Source organism: Spermophilus citellus (assembly GCF_964194105.1).
Source record: "Spermophilus citellus genome assembly, chromosome: 14".
Taxonomy (NCBI): Eukaryota; Metazoa; Chordata; class Mammalia; order Rodentia; family Sciuridae; genus Spermophilus; species Spermophilus citellus.
Genome location: NC_138194.1, coordinates 81,082,579 through 81,110,428, shown reverse-complemented (window position 1 = coordinate 81,110,428; position 27,850 = coordinate 81,082,579). Strand labels below are relative to the sequence as shown.

Genomic DNA, 27,850 nt, shown 5'->3' with positions numbered 1-27,850 from the left:
AGTGGAGAATGGGATAGACAGCAGAATACATCAGTCACTAGAAAGGCAATTTGTAAATCAATGGAAATGTAACTGATGTGACACAGCAATCTGTATACGGGGTAAAAATGGGAGTTCATAACCCACTTGAATCAATCTGTGAAATATGGTATAATAAGAACTATGTAATGTTTTGAACAACCAACAATAAAATAATTAAAAAAAAAAAAGAAAAGAAAAGAAAAGAAAGAAAGAAAGAAAGAAAGAAAGAAAGAAAGAAAGAAAGAAAGGAAGGAAGGAAGGAAAGGCTGTTACAGAGAAAAAAAATGTGGGCATGATGCTTATCAAGAAAACTGAAGGTTAGGCTCTTTCTACCTGGCCCAGGGACTTTAAAACTTTTAAACTGATTTTATCAACAGTACTGGCTGTCATTCACTCTCCAAAGCCACACACACCTGCCTACCCATTTCTCTCTATGAGATACAAATTGCAATCTTCACCTTCAAATATCATATCTTCTTTTCACTGATTATAAAAGCTTTGTAGACCCTAGCTAGGTAGATTTCTTTGTCCATAAGGTGAAGCTAATATCAATTAGCATTTGGAAGCTTGGAACTTGATCATATTTAATACTCAGACCTTATGATACCCTTAACTGTGGCTTGTGCTCTTAACTGTGACCAGCTCTCACCTTCTAATCAATTCTTTTTCCCTTTTTAGTATGAAGGGAAGAGTTGCTTTCCTTGTATTTTAGGGTACCTTTTGGAATTTCTTCCTAGTAATATCTGGGACTTTCCATTGTTCCTCTTTGTCTTCATTCCAAAGAACTGTGCTTTAACCTCAACTTTAGCAGCACTGAAAGAGCAACTACTGACATTCAGTGTTCTGTGGCTCATGGAAGGGTCATGTATGCCCTCCTCTCATTTCTGCTCTTAAATCAACAAACATTTATGATACTCTGTGGTGCAAAATAACACTGGTGGGGGTTACAGCAGGCAAGAGCTTCTCTGCTGTCCTATAGTGAACTCATGTTCCAGTGAATTTGGGGAAATACTGCAGGATGTAGCCTGCTTTGTAAACCTTTTAACATTTCCATTACTTCCCAGGTTTGCTGCAGCCTTCTCTGATATTGCATTAGGACACAAAATAAATGACTGCATCCTGAATGAATGTCCAAATGTGTTCTGAATAGAATATCCAGGGAAGTTTAGAATCGGAGTTTATCTCAGTCAGCTTCTGATTTTCTTTCTGATTCTGGGGTCAAATAAATTATAGGATATTCATATTACAGTTATAATACAGGTATGTGGGATAAATGTGCATGGATATTTATTGACATTAAAAATGGACATGCTTTCCTATTCAGCAATAAATAAATAAATAAATACAAAATGTCTTCAAAAAAAAAAAAAGAATATAAGAAGAATTTTGTAGTTAAAAAAAGAAAAAAAAAGAGGTATTTTGATGTTGTTGGAAAATAACCTTTACATATAATTGTGAATATTCCTATTTGATAACATACCAAAAGCTATAGTGGAATCTCAAATCATATCAAGGACTTGTTATATTAAAATCCATTAGTCCAATTTGTACTCTCAACAGATTACTCTAGCCTGATTTGGAACATCATCACTGATCATTTGTAAAATAATTGTTCTCAGCTACAGAGCACCTCCAAAGTTCATCATATTTTAATATATAATGTAGAAAAATTATTTCTGTTGATATCACCAATTTTATCATAAAATTCTTTAAATGTGAAAAAAAACTGTCATTTTCAGAGTGGCAGTTACAAGTTTTTCTTTTTTTTTTAAAGAGAGAGAAAGAGAGAATTTTTAATATTTATTTTAGTTTTCGGTGGACACAACATCTTTGTTTGTATGTGGCACTGAGGATTGAACCCGGGCTGCAAACATGCCAGGCGAGCACGCTACCGCTTGAGCCACATCCCCCAGCCCAGTTACAAGTTTTTCTAGACCAACTTTCATTTAAATATCAACTTTTATCATTAGCAATAATTTCTTTTTTTTCCTTAAAGTGAAAGGCTTATTTGTTTTTTGTGTGTGTGTGTGAGAAAGTGTCTCCAAATACTTAAATCTGAGCAACTATTGCTTTCTAGTCATTCTTACAGGTAAAAAGGTGGTGTCCCATGACAGCAGCAGCAGCTAGTTCAGCTGGCAACTCAATTGCAGACAACTCCTCAAGGCAAATCTTGTACTTCTTATGCATGGCTGAAGTGTGCTCTTTCTGTCTGCCAAAAATCTTAAAAGACACATAAATTAGAGATTCCGTATAGTTAACATTTTAATTGCTTCATCAGGACATTTTTCAGTAAACTGAAATTTTTTTCATGTGAGTGCATGAATGTGAATAATAAAATGATGAAAATACCTCAGCATTTTGAAGTAATGCTAAGAAACTTAAAAACTTGTTAGAAACTCACAGGGATCCATTGACCATAAAATGAACCAGTGACATACTGTTATATATAAGACAAGAAAATAAAAATAATATTTAACAAAAACAAAACTAAGTTAAAATGGTTAGTTTATTTACACTTTTTTCTCCTCTAGTTGTTAAATACATTTCTTGTGGTTCTTCTGTTTTAATTACAAACTTATTGTATAATAGCACATGAATCAGTAAAGATCTCTCTGGCTTTGAAATCTAGGAATCTATATTGAAGAATTGCAAAAACTTCTTTACAGTTTATTTCCCATTTACAAGTTTAAAGAGTCTTTAATTACATACATAATGTTACCAAATTCAGAAACAGATTTAGTTGTTTAATTAAATTTGTTCATATTTACTATAATTTAAAGTTATATTATTTGTCTGAGGATATATATGTTCAGTGCATTATATAAATAGATTTTCCTAATTATTACATTAGAGTTATGAAATCAAAACAATGCTGTAAAACTTAAATAAAAATATTGACAGCTGGGTGCAGTGCCACACATCTATAATCCCAGCGGCTCAGAAGGCTGAGACAGGAGGATCTCGAATTCAAAGCCAGACTCAGCAATGGTGAGGCACTAAGCAACTCAGTGAGATTCTGTCTCTAAATAAAATACAAAATAGGGCTGAGATGTGGCTCAGTGATCAAGTGCCCTGGAGTTCAATCCCCAGTACCCCCTGAAAAAAAAATTGACAGTAAAATGTTTTCAGAAAGAACTTTTGAATTTAGTTTTATTTTAAAGATTTAGTTTGGGTTAGCCAGAAGCAGATACTGAGAGGGGAATTAGTGTGCCTGAAATTTACTAGACAATACTCCCTGGGGGGATATATATATATATATATATATATATATATATATATATATATATATAAATGGAGGAGACAGGAAAAGGAGGGGAGAAAAGCCAAACTAGGAAGAGATTCCAGGCCAACTTCTAAGCTGAGATTAATCCCATTGGGGAAATCTTGAGTGAAAATTATATTTGGACATTTTGGGAACTCATTAAATGGGAGGCTCACTTTCATTTTCCTAAACTAGTCATGCCAAGGGGTCAGCATTCTTCTTGTAACAAAATTCATTCCCAAACAATTCAAGTTGCTGCATGATTAGGAAGTAATTCTTTTTATTGCTCTGTAGTATTCCACTCCAAGAGAGCGCAAGTTGTTTGTCTTTTAACCTGTTTATGATTATCTTGGTTGCTCCAGTTTTTGGCTATTAGAAACAAAGAATCTATGATCATTTACATTCAGGATTTTGGGTGAACATAAAATTTTAATTCATTTGAGTAAATGCAAGGAATGAGATGCTTGGGTTACATGTTAACAGTATATTTAATTTTATAATAAACTGCCACATATTTCTAAAATTCTTTTACCATTTTGCTTTCTTCTATCATGAATAAAAATTTATGTTCCTCTGTCTATATCCTTATTAGTATTACATATTATCTTTTAATTACAATTCAAATTATTTTCATAGGTGTATAGTAGAATTGCTTTTGGTCTTAATTAGGATTTCTGTAATGTCCATCCTTGCATATGCTTATTTATCATCAGTGTAATCATTTCAGATCTTTGTTTTTTTAATGTATTTGTTTTTTTCAAGATTTATGGATTTTAAAAATATTATGAATATAACTCTTTTATGTAATATGTTAGTTGCAAATATACTCTCCCAGTCTAATATATTGTCTTTGAATTTTCTTAACCATATCTTTTAAGGAGGAAAAGTTTTTAATTTTTATAGTCAAATTTATCATAGTTTGTCTTCTTGGTTTATATTTTTTATGTTCTGTCCAATAACTAATTGCCAAATTCTAGTTCATGAATATTACTTTCCCATGTTTTATTCTGATAGTTAAAGCATTTTACATTGCAGGTTTATAATTTCTTATGAGGTACTTTTTTATATAAAGTAGTAGGTATTTATCAAAGGATTGAAACCTAAAATGGATATCCAATTTCTCAGGCACCAATTATGGCAAAGTTGATTTTCTTCTGTATTTAGTTGCCTTTACACTTATATCAAACATCAGCCAACTATGTTTGTGTGGGCCAGTTTGGGAGGGAGCCCTCTATTTTGTTTTACTGACGTGTTGATCCTTTTGCCAATACTACACTGTGTTGATAGCAATGGCACTAAATGAAAGCATTCTCTGCTGTAAGGTGAAATGTACCATGAAAGTGGATTAGGTCAAGGGGGATAGCAGTGCTGGTAGGTTACTTAAATTCCTGCTGATTTTCTGACCACTTCTTCTATCTATTATGAGATATGAATATTAGAGTTTCTAGTTACAGTTGTGGATTCTTTTCATTTTTACTTTTAGAGCCATCTTTTCTTTTTCTACCTTCAGTATTTGGAAACTCATGTGTTACATGCATACACAATTAAGATTGCTATTTCTTCTTGGAGACTTGACCTCTTTGTGAGGTTATAATTTTACATTTCATTCTAGTTATGAAGTCTGCCTTGCACCGAATTAATAAATTAATTCAGCTCTTCTTGGTGAATGTTTTCATGTTCTATCTTCTAACATTGTTTTGCTTTTAATGTATTTGAAACTTTATATTTGAAGTGGTTTACCTGTAGACTGCATATAGTTACACTTTGCATTTTTATCCATTTAAAAAATTTTAGCCTCTTATCTAGTGTTTAGAATATAAATATTAATGGGATTATTTTTATGACTAGAAAAAAGGGTCAAGCATCTTGTTACCTGTTTTCTATTTGCTGCATTTGTTCTTTGTTTCTTTGTTGTTTTCCTGTCTGCTTTGAATTTGACTGAAGGTTTTTTATATCATCTTATCTCCTGAATTTACTATTTTATTTTACCATGTTTAAAAACTCTAAGTTGTTATATTTGGATGTATAATATAAAGTATAAAATAATCTGAAATGAACTTCAAATACTACTTTACTCCATCTGCAATATACTATTATACAATAGTATATTCCCAGTTGTTCCTTTTCATATCTTGTGCCATTCATTGTCCCAAATGGGAAAATGTTACAGTCTTATTTTTGTGAGTTAATTCTTTGCCCTGTACTACTACATTTCTCAGGCTATTTCAAGAAAATATGAATTCAGAATTTTTCTAGATAGTTTTCAAGTTTAATGTTATTAATATTGTTTCCAAATACTTACAGCACCAGTATAATCCAGAAATTGCTATAATGTTTTTAAAAATAGTTGTAATTCTTACTGGCATTTTAGCAAGTTTGAGGAATTAACTGAGGTAAAATGATATTTCAAAATTTTATAATTTTCTAATATTTTTGTAATAATATATATTACATAACATATAATCCTAATATATTATAACCTAATATATATTATTAATCAGAGCTCAGCCAGAGAAACAGAAATAGTAGCAGATAAGTGTAAAATTATTTTTGGGGAGGAATGGTACTGTGTAAGACAATTTCATAATCTGTAAGACAGGTCATCAAGACGGGAAAGCTGGAACTCTTGGGTGTGAACTGAAGCTTCTATTTTGTTTCTCAGAAAAAAATCTCTTGTTTTTCAGAAAAGCCTCAGTATTCAACTAACAACATGAAAGTGATTAAACTAAGGTTTACCTAAGCATCTAGGAAGATCTTATTTAAATTAACTAATTAGAGTAATCTATAAAATACCTTCAAATTGACACAGAGATTAGTGTTTGATTGAATGAGTAGGGACAATGGCCTGCCCAAGTTGACCATCCCCAACTTTCCTCATTTTATATCTTATTGTTCATTAAACTGAAGGGCTCAGTTGAATTTATTACTAAATAAATATTTAGTTTTCAAACGAGTCATTTTTTGGGAGGGGTTGGGTACAGGTGATTGAACTCAGGGGCACTTGACCACTGAACCACATCACCAGCCCTATTTTATATTTTATTTAGAAAGATGGTCTCACTGAGTTGCTTAGCCCCTTGCTTTTGCTAAGGCTGGCTTTGAACTCTTAACTCTCCTGCCCCAGCCTCCTGAGCCACTGGGATTATAGGCATGTGCCAATGAGCCAGGCTCAAATGAGTCATTTTTATATTTTCTGAATACTGTTTGCATAATGTAGAAAACCTATGTTTTTCTAATTATTCTGCAAAAATTTATTTTAAGATATTTTATTTTTGTGTCTTTTATGATATTGTATTTTCTCACATTAAAGCCATCATATTCCATGCTCCATTTCAATGATCATTAAAATGGAAATATGGATTCTTCTTAAAGTTAATCTTAAAGATCTCCCCTTCTCATAACTTATTGATTTCATTGTCAATTATCTATTTTTAACTTATCCATACTTCTCTATTTCTTAAGTTAGACTGCAGAATTAAATTTGTGTATGTTTGTTGTTATTGTTTTCCTTTTGGATAATTTAAAAGTTCATTGATATTTTAGACAGATCTGCATTTATATGATATAGATAGAATCCTCCATGTAATTTTATCAGGTCAGGGCTACCTTCAAAAATGTACAGTAACTAGTTAATAGTAGCTAAGTATTCAATAAACAAAGTAGGTACAAAAATTCATAAATATTCCATTAGGAGAGAGCAACAGTACCATGTTTATATCTAAAGGTTACAGCATGTTGCAGTTTTGAGAAATTGGTTATTGTAATAAAATCTTTACACTGGCGAATTTGTTGTGTTCAGTCAAAAAAAAAAAAGTGATACAGGATCATGACCAAAAGTACTTGAAATGTTTCTTTTACTATTTCATATAGTAAACATTTTACTCTCTATTTTCTGTAGTCATTAATGACTTCTGGGTTGAGGTTTAGAGATTATACTGCCTATTTTAGAGTAGAAATTGACCCAAATTGCAAAAGCCATAAATTTTGAAATTTTATGTTTTACCCTCTAGTTATATTGAGGTATAATTGTCAAAATCATATCCATTTACCTTGTAAAATGATTACAATAAAGATGTTAGTTAACATATGCATAATCTGACATCATTATTATTTTTTTCCGTGCACACGCATGTGTGTGTATATGTGTGTGTGTGTGACTGTGTGTGTGTGTGTGTGTGTAGGAGAGGTGAGGGTTGTGAGAACACTTAAGATTTACTCATTTAGAAAATTTCAAGCATATGATATATTTTTACTTAACTCAGACTCCCAAGGTCTTATAATATTTTCTAATTTCCTCTTTTATTTTATCCCATGATACTCTGTAAAGTAAATAATGATATTCTCAACTATTCTACTGCCTATTCATCTTGTCTCTTCTTGATTATATTCCTTAAGCTCTTTTTGCCACTTAGTATTAGCCTACATTATCGAATGATCTTAATATGTGTGAGATAAGTTAGTCTGATAACTTAATTTGTGCTAAGGTGTCAGTTGCTCATAAGTCTGCTGATTTCATAAGAGTCTCTTTGGAGATACATACATGTATATTCAGTAATTGTCCATATTTTGAAAAGTTTTCCAATCCACATGAAAAAAGTCTGCCTTTTCAATAAACGGTCTTCCTATGCCACTATCATACATAATCAGATTTTTAAATGATTTTATATTATATATATTTAAGAGAGATTTCCTTAAGCTCAGGAGAGTTACGTAGTGGTAAATCAAATTGTTGTTTCTTTCAAATTTCATTTCAGATTGATGGCAATATTTGGAGAAAAATGAGAATACACAGTTCATGTATATTAATAAGTAAAATTATTTTGTTTCCTTGATGTTTCAGGTCCTGAAAATGCTTGATGGTGTCTTTTAATATAAAAATTATTTTTTTTATTTTTCATCAAATATTCATGATATATTTTTAAAATGAATGTTAATAAAGATAATAAGCGAGAGAATAAACTTTTGGCTAATATTAGAAGAATATCTTGCTGAAGTAGAACTAAAGGTATACAGAGAGTTAATTTCATCACTTTCTGTATCTACCACAAAGTATGCTCTCTAGAAGAATAAGGAATGAATAGTTGAATAACATTGAAAACTTTTGTGGCTTCTAATTTATTCCCACTACTGGGAATTGAACTCAGGGCCTCATGCATGCTACACAAGCACTCTACCACTGAGCTACATCCATTGTATGCTTCTGTATGTATCTCAAAATTTTCTACATTATTTATGCAATAATTGTCAAGTAATGATTTTTCTCACATTGCATGCTTCTGTATGTATCTCAAGTACTTCTATATTAGTTACACACTAATTGTTAGTGAAATTTCTCAGTTTTCAAGTTTATTGGGTAAATGTTAAATGATTTGAGAAGGTATAATTTATAAAAAACAAAGTTAGTGAATTTTGCTGAAATTGTTATAGTTCAACAACACAGCCATATTTTAGTTCTTAGACAATTTTAAAGAGCTTTATAAGAACACAAGAATATTAAAATTATTTACCTTTATAAATAACTGTTTTTAACCTACTTCAGGGTTATCAGGCTGCCTCTGAGTACATGTGGTTTATGGGCATGCAGAGGTACAGTTTAGCAATAAAAAGAAAGTAATTTAATACCAATTTTAAGACTCATCCTTGGTGGTAGTTTTAGTTCAGCATCAAGGCAGAAATTCTTTATATTTGTTAGAGAAAATGATACACTGTCTTAGAATCACTTTAAGGTAGACAGGTAAGAACAAAAGAGGAGTGACAGCTGATGATTTTGCCATAAAATTCCCCATAACAAAGTGGCTCAGGATCTTAGTAGCATTAGCAGTGTTGCCTGACAGGAGATGTGATTCCAACCAGGAAGTAGGAATGATTGGATATGGATATTTCCTGGGAGAAAAGAATGAAAAATTACAAGTAAAGCTAGAAGATACAGCCTCTTGAACAAATATAGTCACTTCAAAGCTCTATCCATTAGTGGTATGATGGGGGAGTGTTAAGGAAAGAGACATGGGAGGGTCCAAAAATGGAGAAAATAAACTATATCTAATTAAACATTTTTATAAGGTCACATGAAGATTCTTTAGAGGAGTCCTCAAACTAGGAATTATGCAGGGTTTCAATACTTGCAAAAGAGACAAAATTCAAAGACATATGGGTAACATATGCATGATAAAATACAGCTTCAGATGTTTTGCTAGGGAAATTTTTATATTGCTTGAAACAAACAGAAATACTGTACAGGACAATTGAATCTTATATCAGGGCCCTTTCCAATAGTATAAAATATGTTAAAATAATCTTCTAGCAATGATGTTAAAATTAATAGAAAAGCTACCTTGTTAGGTTATTCATTAGTTTGTTTAAAGTCTCAATCTTTAAAATAAGTTTAATGAATACCAGTGGTGGCATGCTACAATTATTAGGAGGCAAGGAACCTCCTTCTCATGCCCTATTCCAGTTTGTAAAGATGAGAAAGAAAGGGAATACAAACAGAGTCAAAGATGAGGATGCTAGTGTATCATGACTTGAGGATGTGGGAAGGAGAAACCTGGCAGGCTGGGGAGCTGGTTGAGAGCTAGCTTTCAATCATGTAAGAGCAGTTAAAAATTTGTGTATCTGTCTGCCAAAGTCTTGGGATTTCTTACAGAACACATTTATTTTTTTATGGTTAGTTCTTTAGGCTTGTCTTAAATCATCTTTTCTTTAAGCAGACAGTCTTCAAGTTTGTGAGGACCAGCAAGAGGAGGATCAAAGAAAAAGGTAGCTCGAGACTTAAGCTCATAGTTTATACAAAAGGAGCCACTGCAGTTCATGCAAGGACTATCACGGAGGATCAGAGAAGTTTAATCTTGGAGTTTTGTGTCCTTGCCCACTTTACACATATCTATTTTCAGTTTTTAGAAAAGGGAATAAGTAGAAATAATGGATTTAGAGTTTTGGATCTTGGTTATACTTGTCATTGCTAACAAGTAACCAGTAGGTGATATTTGTCAAGTTCTTTAGTATACATAAATCTATATCTATATCTGTATCTCTTGTTAAAATAGGCCTAAATGTATAGAGTTAATTTCACCACTTTCTCTTTCTCTCTCTATATATGACTTACCTTATTCCCAACAACATGCAGTCATTGATTAGGTCATGTTCTAATTGGGTGGACAAAGATAATTGAAATAAGATTTCTGAGTACTTTTAAAATTAAAGAAGGAACTGTGCAATACAATAAAATTAGAATATAAAACATTAATTTAGTCAACCATTCTATGCAACAAATTAAGAACAATATGCTCTAGTCTATTAACTTTTGCCTGTTAAGAGTGACTATTATTTTAACTCTAAATCTCACTTCCCTGTTTTGAATGTTTTTTGCCTCTTGATATTCTAATGTGAAACTTATATTTTCTTTATGCTGAATTGAGATACATGATTTGATTGAGATACCTAACTTCTTTGAGGAGAAAGAACAAGGTACATTAGGATTAATCCTATAAAATGATTCTGAAACTGCATAGATTCACAGGAGTGTATTTGAGTCTCTTTTCAAGTTCGTATTTGAGTCTCTTCTGGAGTTCTGGTGATTTTACCAAGATCCCAAACTCTAAATCCATTATTTGTACCTATTTCCTCTTCTACAAACTGAAGAAGACACGTGTAAAGTGGACAAGTATCCAAAATTTTAAGATTAAACTTCTCTGATCACCTGTGTCAGTCCATTTATCAACATTTTGCATAATCTCCTCTGAGAATTCACTGATTGGTCATTTACATGCCCAGTGTGGTGAGGCTCTAGATGATTGCAGGAAAAGGGAGAGGTTTAGTAACTAAAATTACAAGGAGCTTTATATTCATCTGCCATTAATCAACTAATCCTGATTACACTGATCAAAATTTATTTCCCAGAATTTTTCATTTTTCTCTTTGCAATTTTTGTTCTCATACTTCCTATACTAATCACAAGGGTAATACATCTTCCAAGCCCTCATGATAAAATCATTGTCACATCCTTTACCTTTGCTTCCACCTCCAAGAGGTCACAAAACTTTGATTTCACTTACTATGTGCTTCTTTGTTCCCTTTCCTTTATCCTCTTGATCTAGGAATTTCATAATTTAAAAAATGTATTACAGTAAAAATAATTTACTATCCATTATTCAAGACTACAGACTTTTTCTGCTTTCTCATTATACTGTTAACATATAATCTTGCTAAAATTGAAATCTGATTACCCTATTACCCTGTCAAACAGCAAACCAAGCAAAACCAGAAAATTAAACAAAAGCTCTCGTATTTTATTGCCTTTGAGATAATTCCAAGTTTCTCATTGGGATTTAAGACTTTTAATCAGATTATAATAGTCTTTTTCAATGTCATTTCCTTTTCTGTACCTCACCCCTAGTCAATATAGTAAAACTTCACTAGGTTTATATCTCTTTCATAAACAGGTGTTCTCTAGCATGTACATGTGTGTGTGTGCATGTGTGTGATAGAAAGAAAATATACATTAATAGCCATGTAATGGTTTTATTCGCAAATCAAAAAGAAATAAACAACTGCTGGGTTATAACAAGAAATGCTTTAATGTGATATGTTTCTAGAGTGATTCATACAATCGATATGATTTTATGAATAAAAATAACGTAAGCATAGGAGTGTGATAAATAGATCATAATTTAGTTTACAATTAAGGTACGTATGGAGGTACACAAAAAACATGAAAGATCATAAAATATTGAGTATATACGTATTTTCCTGTTGTTGGAAGTTGTGACTTTGTACAAAGTCATTTTTAGTTCTACATAAAAAGATTGAACATTCTACAATCAAAGCTATTCCTTGGATTTCAATAAACCTTCTGGTTGTCCTTGGCTTCCTTCACTTTGTGAATGAAAATCTTTGTTCTCTCTGGTCTGGGAATAGTTTTTACTGGTGATGTTTTCCTTTGGCTGGGAAATAGATTAAGGGCTTCTCTTCCTGGCAGATCCTTCTTTCAATTGGATGTAACTACTGAACTAACTTAAAAGAACACTTTTATTTATCCTGGCTGATCAAATTTATCTGGTATATGTCTATGAATTTGAAAATTAGAGAAACATTTTTTTAAAAATACAGTTTCTAAAATGCACACCTGCAAATGGGTTACCTTAAACATACCCCAAAGGGAAGAACAACAAAAACAAAAAGATATATTTTAACTGTGAGAGTGCACACAGGAGTTATTTATAACTACACAAGCTGTTTTATCCATATATATATATATATACATATACATATACATATATATATGTTTATATATATATTTATTTTTAGTTATCAGTTTTCCCAGTATTTCACCTTGGATTTCTTTCAACTCCAAAAGAAATAAAGCCATGTGGTTTATCATATCTGTTTGCTGACTTCTCTTGAATTGTGTGGAATGTCTTTAAATAGATCTATTTGAAATAATTATGAGAAGAAGTGAAGCATAGTGTGTTCTAATCACTAAGTGTTTCACTTTTGCTTGTGGAGGATATCAGCTTTTCTGCTCCTAGAAAATAAGGTTTTAAACACCATAAACTCCTTTATTACAGTGAGTATTTCCTGTTGTCCTGCTGGCAGCTAGTATTTTGGAGACTGTCATACTTCATAATGCTGACAAGATGCACAAGTTTGCCAAAGAAAAATGCACTAGACCGAAGTGGAACATCCTTGCACAAGGATTACTGGGATTCTTTTAGATTCTGTAACTAAAAAGACAGGTAACCTCAAGTGTAATCTATGAAAAGGAAAATCCACCCCTCTCCTACAAAATTTTTAAAGCAGGATGATAAAATCTTTTAAGCATGATTCAATGCTATATGAAACCTTTAGAAATTGTCTTTCCTGTCTTTATTTCCCATCTGTGCCATTAGTTCAGAAGCATCAATGTTTATTTTGTCTCTGCACCAAAAATGATTTTTCAAATCTACACACACAATCCATCATTACTAATTAGAGGCAAATTCTTAGGCAAAATTTTAGGGGGTTCATTCCATTTCCACATGAACAATAACAAAATTATCTCAAGTTTTAGTGCTATACTTTAGTAAAAAAAGCCAAAAAAAGTTTCCATCTTACTTTTTCTCCATAAATTTATATAATAAATTATATAATATTATGGGTAATATAGTATTATTTATTTTTTAAAAGAACATAATTCATGGTAAGACTATCAAACTGAAATTTGTAGCTTCTGTATTTTTATTTATGTGATAAAGGTACTTAATTTTATTTTTTTTTCATTATATGATTTCTGTTAAAGTGACTTGATATTTTTGTTTAGAACATTTTTTTGTTGTTATTGTTGATGATGTTGTCTTGTGACATACAATGGATATTTGCCAATTAGGCATAACTAATATTGTTGTGCTTTCTATAACCTTATGTTGTAGTAAGAAAATTAAGTTTTCTTCTTTATAATATTGAATTTCTGTTAAGAATTACTTGCTTATTCTTGGAAGTGTTTTTGATGACATTAAGTATCCCCTCCCTTATGTAGAGAAAAATTGGCAATAATATATCACAACTGACAAAGCAAACCCCTTCCCTATATAAACGAAACCATGTCTTACTTCCCAAATTTGTGTACTTTCAATAGGAAACTGTTACGGCAGGAACTCTGTCTTCTCTAACAGCTTAAATACAGCCAAGAACCTGTCACCACTCCACAAATCAATAAATAGGGATAATGGTGAAAAAATGAAATATTGAAACAAAATTGTTTCACTGATTCACTCTTCATTCCCCTAATAAGTGGAATAATTTTAGTAAGGCTATTTATATCTAAAATAGCACAGTCTTCATGTGGGAGAATTTGTTTTTTGCTATGATTGCCTACTGCCCCCATCCATCATGCATTCAAGTTAGTGCCAAAAATGGCTTTCATAATTCTGGCTACAAACAATGAATGAGAATGTCAATCTTGCTCCACCCAGTACATTACTCATGAAAAAAATCTGTGTTTTACACTATCTTATTACATTTATAATTTATAACCTGGAAATAAGGCAGCAATAAGCATTAGCTGAAAATGTTGGCAGACCTCAAGGAGAGTTAAAAAAAAAAAGGCAAAGGAAATGGAAGAATAAGGAGGTAGACATATTTTGTTAGTGTTTGTAACTGAAATACTCATGGAGAAGTATTTTTTTTAGCAATTTTTGTAGTTTAAAAGATTGAAATTCATTTGAAGGCCTACATTACTTGTTTCAGCTTTCATTGTTGCATGTAGACCAAGTAATTAATTCCATCTTTGCTGAGAATTTGCAGTTTCTGAATGGACTGCCTTCCAATGTTTGTGTTTCAAATAGAGATCTTATATTATTTAGGTTTAATTCTCCTCTTTAAACTTTTAGAAATAATCACAGAGCATCAATTCAATTGCATTCACAGTAACATTTACCTTTGAGAGTGTTGTTGAGCTGATTGAGTTACATAGTGTGTGTTTCAGGGATCTTAACCAACATGTAAGAAAATTCTGAAGAGTGATCAGTTTAATCTCACAACTTCAGGAGATTTGTCATTATTTGTGTTACTTCTGTTTCTTTCCTCATAAATACCCAATCTCCAAGTGGAGATGGCTTTGAGTGAGTCTACCTACCCGTAAGTCACATTCTCCATGGCTATTTTCTGTATTATACTTAAGAAAATCTTCCTCCACCACCATTATATGCCCAGGTGTGTGCTTGTTGACCTGAACTCTTCTCAACATCTGCTTGATTTAAAGGTAGTTATCTTTTTGGGAAATCAGAATAATAAGCTGACAGTTTTCAAACCCAAATTGAGCAGAGTGCCTGTCACTCTTAATATTAAAGGCATAAGATAGAAACTATGCAGGTTGTCACATTTCTAATTATGCAGAAGAATGTCTTCTGAGAGAATCAGGAAGAGAAAAGAAATGGAAGGAAGATAGAGCTACATTTTAGAAATTAGTTAGCTATAATAACAAACTAACCAAAAGTGGATATGTGGAATTGCCATGTCTCTCCAATGCAGCTTTCCTCATGCCGGATTACTTTACACTGTTTGTTTTTAGTACGATGTCTTGTCTAATACAGTTTCCTCATCTAGACATATCAACGCATACTTCTTAAAAGTTGAATCTTATCTTTTATATGTTTAGTCACTTTTAAATGAAGCTATGCATTTCATTTTCTCCAGAAATTGAGAAATATTCACAAACATTATTTTATTTATTATTTCCCATGACAATTTACCCTAGTTTTAATCAGCAGAAATGTGTTATTACTTAAAATGAGGCCTAACTACATGTCTTGACTATTCAATAAGCACCAAAAAGATATTTTCTAACATTTTTAACATTAAATGATTGCAGGAACATGTTAATATTAAATATACGGAGAGACATTGAGAAGAATAATGAACTCTTAATCTGAAGTCCTGGCTTTGAATATCAAGGGTGCATCTACCATGTTAATATCTTGAGGAAATCACTTAAACACCCTCTTACCTCATTTGTAACATAGTTTCTGCATTAGTTAACTGCAGTCTCAGTGTCTCTCTCTCTCTCTCTCTCTCTCTCTCTCTCTCTCTCTCTCACACACACACACACACACACACACACACACACACACGTACGTTTCCATGAGCTGCTTGTATAAAAATCCTTAGTAGAGACAGCATCATATTTATTGAGGAGCTGTTTTGATTAGATCACTTCCAAGTTCAAATGCAAGTTCTGCAGATGTGTCAAACTACATGGAGGGTGGCACTGTTTTATTATAAAAGAGAAGAAGAGAAATGTTCTGAAGAAAGAAAAATAAAGCTGAGTAGGAAAATCTTCATGAATTGCCACACCTGTTTAGAATGGAAGAAATTAGGGAAAATAACATGTCAGTAGGTAATTTTGGAGACGAAGAATAAATACAACGCCCATCCAGTGTATGGTTCCCTATTCCACCACCTCTGTTCTATGTGGATGAGGTAGGAAAATAAAATCCAAGGCAAGACATATTTTTATTGTTCATGAATTAATCTTATCTAAATTTTGTCATTAATGTTTCAGTTCTGCAGGTCAAATCCTTTATGAACTAAACCCTACTTTAAGCTTAGGCTTCAAGTTATCAATCGATGTGATAATTCACTAGACCCAGTAACTGAAACTCTGCACTGGTGGCTCATTATCAATATGTAAATTTTATTAGCTTTCATAATAATTAAGGAAGCCTCTGGAATCTAAAAAAGAAAACTGAAACTAGGTCATATTTTAAATTTTAATATATTAATATTTCCTTTGATTCAATTTAGTGGAAAATGACCATTTATTTCAGAAGTTTCAGAATGTTTTATCTATTTTGCATTAACACTAATATTTTCATAATCTCAGATAAAACTATAAGAATTTTCCCATGCACATCTGATTTAATTTTTGGTCATCTTTATGTTCTGAATTTTTTCTAGAGAAATTTTGTAGATTTTAATACAGATAGAAATGTGAATCACACATTCTTAGCTGCTGCTTGTAGTAATACTTTGGGCATGGAGATCAAACATCAAAACAAATCCTTCTCTGGATCTTATCTGGGGAAATCATGGGGCCCTTTAGTATAACAGACTATAGAATCATTCAAATCAATTTTTCCTTCAGGACAGGTGCTTACTGCACCATGAACTTTACTAATGTTTTCTGAATCCACCTTCTCTCATCTCAAGTGCCAATACACAAAGGGCTTGTGTAGCAATTCTGCCACACTGTGTTGACCATGACTTACCACTGTGCAAAAAAAACTGTAGTAATTTTCTGTTCTCCAAATGTATTTTTCACTTTCCATGCACATATTCACTTATTTGCTCATTTATTTAAAGAATACATGAATTTTTTTCCGTGTTGAAAAGGCCACTTGTACCAAATGTTTATTTTACTTAGACTGCATATGCACTATCTTCAAACATGACTTAATCATTCCTTAGTTTTCTTATCATAACAAAAATACCAGAGGTCCATATCTTGAAAAGCAGAATTTCGTTTTATCATAGTCTGAAAGCTAGAAGTCCAAGATCAAGGGAATAAAAGGATTGACTTCTGAGGAGTCCTCGTATTCTGGCTTACAGACAACTGTATCCCCATAGCTTTCTCTCAAGGACTTTCTTCTCTGTGTGCACAGAATGAGAGGGAGAGAGAGAGAAGGAGAGGAAGAAGGAGAGAGAGAGAGAGAGAGAGAAAGAGAGAGAGAGGGGGAAATATCTTGTGTCTCTCCTTCTTATAACACCAGTCCTATTACTATGGCTCCACCCTTGTAAACTTATTTAACCTTAATTACCGCCTTACAGGACCTAACCAAAATACAGTAATATTAGGGGTTATGGCTTCAACCTATGAACTGTATGTGTGTATGCGTGTGTGTGTGTGCGCGCGCTCATGCGCACACACACAATTCAGTGTTTAAGCATTTATATGGTTAAATTCTAGTTTGCAATGCTCTCTTTCCTATATATCCATATTCTATTTATCTATTATATAGAAGCCCTTCATTAAAGAGTCTTTTTCTGTTCAGTTCTATTTACAATTAATTCCTTTGACTTTACATGGTATTTATTGTTTATATCACACATTTGACACTAATATACTGCTTTGTAATTATTCAGTTGCATTGGAAATAGAAAAGTATTTTTAGACCTGGAACTACAATTATTATATATTTATATGTGTGTGCATGCCAGATATATATGTATGTGTTATCAGAGCAGAATTGCAGTTTTCCATGTAAAAATTAATCAGTTTATTAATTTTTAAGCCTTAATTCAAAATTTTATGGAACATTTTCCACACAGTACTCCTTAATAGACAAGTATATTTAATTACCCAAGGAGATAAACACCAATAATTTTGGCTTTAAATGTAAAATCTATTTCAGAATGGATTTTTGGAAAATTATTAGGCATTATATAAACAGTTATAAAATATGTTTTAATAGAGTCCATTAATATATATATTGGGTATAATTCTAAACGTATAAACTTTGCAACATAAGCACAACACAAACAATCCTAATATAACTTTTGTTTAAATGCCTTTCAAACCTACAGTTTCTCCTTTATCTTCCCATCTTAAAGAATTTCCTGCTGCTGTTCAATGGCATTATCTCAAAGATAAAGATAAATCATTTAGTTAAATTTATTTCATATCAATAAGTTAATTACAGTATGTTACTTTCTCCCATGATTGTTTCCCGAAAAGAATTGAGTAGATGAAGAAATGCTTTTAAAAAAGGCTAAAATGCAATGGCAGCATTTCAAGTATTAGTCACGAATAAAGGGAAAGATTTCTTCAGGAGAGTGTATCATTTGATTTTTCCCTCCAATTATATACAGGAAACCATATATTCCACCTTTTCAAAGACACCTATCAAGAGAGAAAAATGCAAGATATTTCTTTAATAAAAATGTACTAGTTCTTTCTTCTCTGATTTCTCTTTAACTTTGGAAGATATTTATCTGCCGTTCTCTCTTAGTTTTTTTTTTTAATTGGTCGTTCACAACCTTACAAAGCTCTTGACATATCATATTTCATACATTAGAATCAAGTGGGTTGTGAACTCCCATTTTTACCCCAAATACAGATTGCAGAATCACATCGGTTACACATCACATTTTTACATACTGCCATATTAGTGACTGTTGTATTCTGCTACCTTTTCTATCCTCTACTATCCCCCCTCCCCTCCTCTCCCATCTTCTCTCTCTGCCCCATCTACTGTAATTCATTTCCCTCCATGTTTGTTATCCCATTCCCCTCATAACCTCTTATATGTAATTTTGTATAACAATGAGGGTCTCCCTCCATTTCCATGCAATTCCCCTTTTTTTCTCCCTTTCCCTCCCACCTCATGTCTCTGTTTAATGTTAATCTTTTCTTCCTGCTCTTCCTCCCTGTTCTGTTCTTAGTTGCTCTCATTATATCAAAGAAGACATTTGGTATTTGTTTTTTAGGGATTAGCTAGCTTCACTAAGCATAATCTGCTCTAGTGCCATCCATTTCCCTGCAAATTCCGTGATTTTGTCATTTTTTAGTGCTGCATAATACTCCATGGTGTATAAATGCCACATTTTTTTTATCCATTCATCTATTGAAGGGCATCTGGGTTGATTCCACAGTCTAGCAATTGGGAATTGTGCTGCTATGAACATCGATGTGGCAGTATCCCTGTAGTGTGCTCTTTTAAGGTCCTCAGGGAATAGTCCGAGTAGGGCAATAGCTGGGTAAAATGGTGGATCCATTCCCAGCTTTCCCAGGAATCTCCATACTGCTTTCCAAATTGGCCTCACCCGTTTGCAGTCCCACCAGCAGTGTACAAGAGTACCCTTTTCTCCACATCCTCGCCAGCACTTATTGTTGTTTGACTTCATCATGGCTGCCAATCTTACTGGGGTGAGGTGGTATCTTAGGGTGGTTTTGATTGGCATTTCCTTGACTGCTAGAGATGGTGAGCATTTTTTCATGTACTTGTTGATTGATTGTATGTCCTCCTCTGTGAAGTGTTTGTTCATGTCCTTGGCCCATTTGTTGATTGGGTTATTTGTTTTCTTATTGTCTAATTTTTTGAGTTCTTTGTATACTCTGGATATTAGGGCTCTATCTGAAGTGTGAGGAGTAAAAATTTGTTCCTAGGATGTAGGCTCCCTATTTACCTCTCTTATTGTTTCTCTTGCTGAGAAAAAACTTTTCAGTTTAAGAAAGTCCCATTTGTTGATTCTTGTTATTAAGTCTTGTGCTATGGGTGTCCTATTAAGGAATTTGGAGCCCGACCCCACAATATGTAGATCGGAGCCAACTTTTTCTTCTATCAGACAGAGAGTCTCTGATTTGATATCTAGCTCCTTGATCCACTTTGAGTTGACTTTTGTGCATGGCGAGAGAAAGGGATTCAGTTTCATTTTGTTGCATATGGATTTCCAGTTTTCCCAACACCATTTGTTGAAGATGCTATCCTTTCTCCATTGCATGTTTTTAGCTCCTTTATCAAATATAAGATAGTTGTAGCTTTGTGGATTAGTCTCTGTGTCCTCTATTCTGTACCATTGGTCCACCCGCCTATTCTGGTACCAGTACCATGCTGTTTTTATTACTATTGCTCTGTAATATAGTTTGAAATCTGGTATCGCTATACCACCTGATTCACACTTCCTGCTTAGAATTGTTTTTGCTATTCTGGGTCTTTTATTTTTCCATATGAATTTCACGATTGCTTTCTCTATTTCTACAAGAAATGCCATTGGGATTTTGATTGGCATTGCATTAAACCTATAGAGAACTTTTGGTAATATCGCCATTTTGATGATGTTAGTTCTGCCTATTCATGAACAAGGTATATTTTTCCATCTTCTAAGATCCTCTTCTATTTCTCTCTTTAGGGTTCTGTAGTTTTCATTGTATAGGTCTTTCACCTCTTTTGTTAGGTTCATTCCCAAGTATTTTATTTATTTATTTTTTTTGAGGTTATTGTGAATGGAGTGTTTTTCCTCATTTCCGTTTCAGAAGTTTTGTCTCTGATATACAGAAATGCCTTTGATTTATGTGTGTTGATTTTATATCCTGCCACTTTGCTGAATTCATTTATTAGTTCTAGTAGTTTTTTTGTAGACCCTTTTGGGTCTTCTAGGTATAGAATCATGTCATCCGCAAATAGTGATAATTTAAGTTCTTCTTTTCCTATTTTTATGCCTTTAATTTCTTTCTTCTGTCTAATTGCTCTGGCCAGTGTTTTGAGAACTATATTGAATAAAAGTGGTGATAGGGGGCATCCCTGTCTTGTTCCAGATTTTAGAGGGAATGCCTTCAATTTTTCTCCATTCAGAATGATGCTAGCCTGATGCTTAGCATAGATAGCTTTTACAATGTCGAGGTAAGTTCCTGTTATCCCTAGTTTTTCTAATGTTTTGAACATAAAGGGATGCTGTACTTTGTCAAATGTTTTTTCTGCGTCTATCGAGATGATCATATGGTTCTTATCTTTAAGTCTATTGATGTGGTGAATAACATTTATTGATTTCCGTATGTTGAACCATCCTTGCATCCCAGGGATGAATCCTACTTGATCATGGTGCACAATTTTTTTGATGTGCCTTTGTATCCGATTCGCCAGAATTTTATTGAGGATTTTTGCATCTAGGTTCATCAGAGATATTGGTCTGTAGTTTTCTTTCTTTGAGGTGTCTTTGTCTGGTTTCGGAATCAGGGTGATGTTGGCCTCATAGAATGAATTTGGCAGAGCTCCCTGTTTTTCTATTTCCTGAAATAACTTGAAAAGTATTGGTATTAATTCTTCTTTAAAGGTTTTGTAAAACTCCGCTGTATACCCATCCGGTCCTGGGCTTTTCTTGGTTGCAAGTCTTTTGATTGCTTCTTCTATTTCATCTATTGATATTGGTCTGTTTAAGTTGTGAGTATCCTCCTGACTCAGTCTGGGCAAATCATATGACTTAAGGAATTTATCGATGTCTTCACTATCTTCTATTTTGTTGGAATATAGGTTTTCAAAATAATTTCTAATTGTCTTCTGTATTTCTGTAGCGTCTGTTGTAATATTCCCTTTTTCATCCCGTATGTTAGTAATTTGAGTTCTCTCTCTTCTTCTCTTCGTTAGTATGGCTAGGGGTCTGTCGATCTTATTTATTTTTTCAAAGAACCAACTTTTTGTTTTGTTAATTTTTTCAATAGTTTCTTTTGTTTCAATTTCATTGATTTCTGCTCTGATTTTAATTAATTCTTGCCTTCTGCTATATTTACTGTTGTTTTGCTCTTCCTTTTCTAGGGCTTTGAGATGAAGTGTGAGCTCATTTATTTGTTGGTTTTTCCTTTTTTTGAGGAATGACCTCCAGGCGATGAATTTCCCTCTTAAAACTGCTTTCATTGTGTCCCCTAGATTCCGATATGTTGTGTCTGTATTTTCATTTATCTCTAAGAATTTTTTGATTTCCTCCTTTATGTCTTCTGTAACCCATTGATCATTCAGTAACGTATTGTTCATTGTCCATGTGATATAGGATTTTTCCTTCCTTCTTTTATCATTGATTTCCAGTTTCATTCCATTATGATCTGATAAAGTGCATGGTATTATCTCCACCCCTTTATATTTACTGAGGGTTGCCCTATGGCATAATATATGGTCTATTTTTGAGAAGGATCCATGTGCTGCTAAGAAAAAAGTATATCCACTTGATGATGGTTGATATATTCTATATATGTCAGTTAAGTCTAGGTTATTGATTGTGATATTGAGGTCAATAGTTTCTTTATTCAACTTTTGTTTGGAGGATCTGTCCAATGGTGAGAGAGGTGTGGTGAAGTCACCCATGATTATTGTGTTGTGGTCTATTTGATTCTTGAACTTGAGGAGAGTTTGTTTTATGAACGTCACAGCGCCATTATTTGGTGTATAAATATTGATAATTGTTATGTCTTGTTGGTGAATGGTTCCTTTTAACAGTATATAATGTCCTTCCTTATCCCTTTTGATTAACTTAGTCTTGAAGTCGATTTTATTCGATATGAGAATGGCCACCCCTGGTTGCTTATGAGGACCGTGTGCGTGGTATATTTTTTTCCAACCTTTTACCTTGAGCCTGTGTATGTCTTTTCCAATCAGATGTGTCTCCTGGAGGCATCATATTTTTGGATTTGTTTTTTTAATCCATGTTACCAGCCTATGTCGCTTTATTGGAGAGTTTAAGCCATTAACGTTTGGAGTTACTATTGATATATGGTTTGAACTTCCTGCCATGTTTGATTATTTATCTCTTTTTTTTTCCCAATTTAGTTTGTTTCTCCATGATTAGCTTTCCCCCCGTGTCCTCTCTCTTTACCGAGGCACTTCCTGCTGATGGTTTTGGTTATTGTTTTTCATTTCTTCCTCGTGTAGAGTTTTGCTCAAGACGCTTTGCAATGCTGGTTTTCTGGCTACAAATTCTTTTAGCTTTTGTTTATCATGAAAGATTTTTATTTCGTTGTCGTATCTGAAGCTTAATTTTGCTAGATACAGAATTCTTGGTTGGCAACCATTGTCTTTCAGTGTTTGAAATACGTTGTTCCAGGATCTTCTCGCTTTCAGCGTCTGTGATGAAAAATCCGTTGTTAACCTTATTGGTTTACCCCTAAATGTAATCTGCCTCTTTTCTCTTGCAGCTTTTAATATTTTCTCTTTGTTCTGTATATTGGATATCTTCATAATAATGTGTCTTGGCGTTGGTCTACTGTGATTTTGTGTGCTTGGTGTCCTGTATGCATCTACAATTTGTATATCTGTTTCCTTTTTTATTTCTGGAAAGTTTTCTGTAATTATTTCATTCAGCAAGTTACTCATTCCCTTGACATGAATCTCTGTGCCTTCCTCTATCCCGATGACTCGTAAGTTTGGTTTTTTTAAGTTATCCCAAATCTCTTGGATGTTTTTCTCGTGATTTTTTACCAGCCTATCTGAGTTGGCTAGACTCTTTTCAAGATGATATATTTTGTCTTCATTATCTGACGTTCTGGCTTCTACTTGCTCCACTCTGTTAGTGATACTCTTGATTGAGTTTTTAATTTGGTTTATCGTTTCCTTCATTTCTAGAATTATTGTTTGATTTTTTTTTATAATCTCTATCTCCTGATAAAGATGCTTAACTTCTTCTTTTATCTGTTTATGTAATACATTTTCAATGTGATCTTTAAGGTTCCTTTCCATCTGTCTAAAGTGTTCCTTGAGTTCTTTATATGGCCATTTTTCTGATGACTCTAGGTCCTCCTGAATATTTAGGCTGTCCTTCATTGTTTGTACTCCTTTTCTTCCTTGCTTTTTTATGCTCATGATACTTCTTGTTCTGTTTGACTGCTGAGTTACTGTTTACTCTTATAAATTTATTTGATGCTTGGGAGGAGAGGTATTAGAAGGGAAGGGAAGAAGTCACTAAAGAGAGTGAGTGTAGGCAGGCAGAATTCAAGAAAGGGGGAATAAGATAATTGAAAAGAAATGAAAAGACAAAAGAAAAAAGTGAAAAGAAAGAAAGAAAAAACGAAAAAATAAAAATTTAAAACAAACAAACAAAAAATTATAATGATAATAAACAAATGGAAATTAAAGTTTAAAAAATAATAGTAATAATAATAGAATAAAAAGAATTAAAAAAAATTGAAACCATTAATAAGAAAGTTGAAGAACAACAACAACACTCTCTTAGTTTTATACATCTTTCAAAGAAGGCACTTATTTCCTTTATTTTGGATGATATTTGCAAGGAAGTTTATATGGCAAACTAGTTAGGAAGATAGAAATAGTTTCTCTCCCTGGTGCAAATGTAAGGTGAATTTATGTCCTTAGAAGATGTCTGTTTATGGAGCAAACAAACAACAAACTTAATAGCTATTTTAAAAAAAGATTCAAGTTTCCTAAGGTTAGATTTCCTTTCCTGCTATGCAAAAACTGCATGACCTTGTGTAGCATGGTTTTATTCATATTGTCTGTGGAAACTAGTACTCATGAAACCAAGACAAAAATGCTGATAACCTGCCTGTTTTTACTGTTGTAATATTGTGTTCTTAATTTCTGACCCAGTCAGAATCTACTGTATTCTCCTGTCATCTGCTGAACCATGACCTGCTAATTTATAGCTTAAGTGGTCAAAATCTCAAACTCTTGACACCTATGTGCTCTCACATACTCTCAATATTCTCTGTCCTAATCGAGGAGTCTCATATCTTCTGCTAGCATCCATGAAACTGTGGTAGGCTAAGTTGTTAGCTTATAATAAAGTAAAATTCAGATTCATCATAGTTCTTGAACAATTCTTTGTTCCCTCAATTTCTTAAAACATTATATTTTCATTTGTTTTAGGGTTTAAGCAAGCTTCCTTCAATTCTCTGATAGGCAAATTCATTGTTTCTCTACTTTTTTTTTTTTTTTTTTTGGTGGTGGTACTGGGGATTGAACCCACGGCAGTCTACCACTGAGCTACATCCCCAGCCCATTTCTATTTTAATACAGGGTCTTACTCTCAGTTTCCCAGGATGGCCTCTAAATCTTGATCCTCCTGCCTCAGCCTTTCAAGTAGCTGGGATTACACGCATGTGTCATCACACTCAGTTCATAGTTTCTCTCTCTTAAATATAAAGACTTCTAAACAAAGCCATGCTGGCTTTCCTAGGCAGAGTTAAGCACCCTTTAACGTAAAATATACTTAAATTTTGTTAATCTCCTCATATATATAGCGCTCCTTTTCCTCATTTAAATTGCAGCTAAATAGTCACCTTCTCAAGAAGTGATCCCTGAACATGTTATTATTTAGCACTTCTTCCCATTCAGTACCTTAAGCCACTGAGAACAATCAGTACTGATCCAGTTTATTCATTTTTCATTTGGTTGTGTCTTCTACTATATGGAAGTCATGGATCTAATTAGTTCCCTCTACAGCAATAATTCTCAAAAGGTTGTGATTTTGTCCCCTAGAAGACACTTGGTAGTGTCTGGGGATATCAAAACTGGGAGGGGTTCCTACTGACTAAAACCTGAGGAAAGAATATTATTTTAATAAAAAACATAGGAAAAAATAGCTAATTTAAATAGTTTGAATGAAAATATAAATATACTCAGATTACCCAACTGGATATTTTCACAACTGAAATGAAAAAATTCATTAGGATAGTTTAAGTGAAGATTTGAATAGACAGAAGAATAGATAAATTTAAAGATAAATCAATGGAGATTATCCACTCTGAAAAACAGGAAGGAAACATAAAGATATTAACTGAGCCCAAAAGGTCTGTGGTAGTCAGTTTTCCTTCACTGTGACAAAATACCTGAAATAATCAGCTAATAGGAAGGAAGGTTTATTTTGGCTCATAGTTTTCAAGATTTCAGTCCGTGATCACTTGACCTGTTTCTTTGACCCTATAGAAGAAGAGTATATCATGGCAAGAATGCATAGTGGAGGAGGAATGTGGTTGGTAACTAGGACGTAGAGGGAAAGACAAGAAGGAATTTGGATCCCAGTAGCTCCTTGAAGGGCATGCACCAAATAACTAACTCTAACTAGGCCCCGACTTTTAAAGGTATTACCACCTTTCAATAGCTGCCTGGGCTGGGGACCCATTTTGTATTAATGGGTCTTTGGGGGGACCACTTCATATCCAGATTACAGCATTCAGTCCCTTGTTTCCAAAGACATGTTCATCTCCAAAAGCAAAATACATTCAAAATACATTCAATCAGTTTTCAGGAGTTCCCCAAATAAAATTGTATATATATATATATATATATATATATATATATATATATATATATATATATATATATATCATGCCCTGAGGCTCAAGTGAAACTCAGTTAAGGGACCTATAAAAATAGAAAATAAAGTTATGTACTTCCAAGATGAAGGGCATAAGGTAAACATTCTCATTCCAAAGGGAAGAATAGGAAAATAGCAAGAATTGATTTGACTAAAGCAAGACTGACATCCAGCAAGTCAGACATTACATCCCCATGGTCCATGTCTGGCATCCTGGACACATCATGGCAGAATGTGGCTCCCAGGGACTCAGACAGCCCATTCTTGTGACTTTGCTGGTTTTAATCCACATGGTATGACTCCGCTCCATGCCTGCAGCTTCCCTTGGTAGTTATTCCATATTCCTGGTATGCTAACTTCCTGGCATCACATTACAGCTTCAGCTTCACCCTCACAGATTGATACATCACCCTGTTAGTGGCTCCTTTCAGGAGATCTTGACACTGCTACATACTGACTGGCTTTCCACACTTTCTTTGAAATCTCAGTATACATCTCTATGACCTCATAACTCTTGCATTGTGCATGCCTGCAAAATCAGTATCATGGAGACCATGCCAAAGTCTGTAGCCAGCATGAGCTGTACCATGACTTGTTTGAACTACAATTGCACTGACCTCTGAGTGCCTTGATGGCTGAATACTTGGAAACAAATCCAAGGAAGACAAACCCCTAGATGGTCCTCTCTTAGTAGGAACTCCTAATGGGCTCACATCTCAAAGAAATGTTTTTAAGAGTTTACAGTTCACCAGACAAGTTAGTCCATCAACTTTAAACTTAGTCTCACACAAAGGCAAAGGAAATAGAAGTGATGCCTTAAAAATCTTTGCTAAGGTGTAACAAATATAGCCTTAAGCCCAATGCCCAACAGAGTACTTATTTCCATCTGAACCTCATAAGTATAACCTTTATTGTTCACATTTCTCTCAGCATTTTGGTCTTCTGATCCCTCATCATGATCAAGCATTAAGATCTGTTTCTAGAATTCTGGACTCCGTTTAGTCTGCTGCTTCAAACTGTTCAAAAATGCAACCACAAACGAATTGCAAATGTTCTGAACCACATGATCAGATATAGTATCAGCTGTGACCCCCACTTCTTGGTATCAATTTTCTGTTGGTCACCTTTCCATGGCTGTAGCAAAGGTCTGAGATAGATCAACTTAAAAAGGAGAAAACATGGTTTCAGTTCATGGTTGCTAGTCCCTGTTGCTTTAGGACTGTGGTATCAAAGAACATCATGGCAGGAGTTCATAACAGAGGCAGCCTATTCACCTCATGG

The 27,850-nt window shown here is 33.4% G+C and overlaps 1 pseudogene across 1 annotated transcript in view; it reads right to left on the bottom strand.

Moving 5' to 3' along the window:
- The window catches only part of LOC308633512 (G2/mitotic-specific cyclin-B2-like), a 75,197-nt pseudogene extending 60,240 nt beyond the window's left edge, over positions 1 to 14,957 (bottom strand). Inside the window, exons 1-2 of the transcript in view lie at positions 14,892 to 14,957; positions 2,109 to 2,241 (exon numbers count right to left, since the gene is read on the bottom strand). The product of the transcript in view is annotated as a G2/mitotic-specific cyclin-B2-like (transcript). The remainder of the gene's footprint in view (positions 1 to 2,108; positions 2,242 to 14,891) is intronic.
- Between the last annotated feature and the right edge of the window lie 12,893 nt (positions 14,958 to 27,850).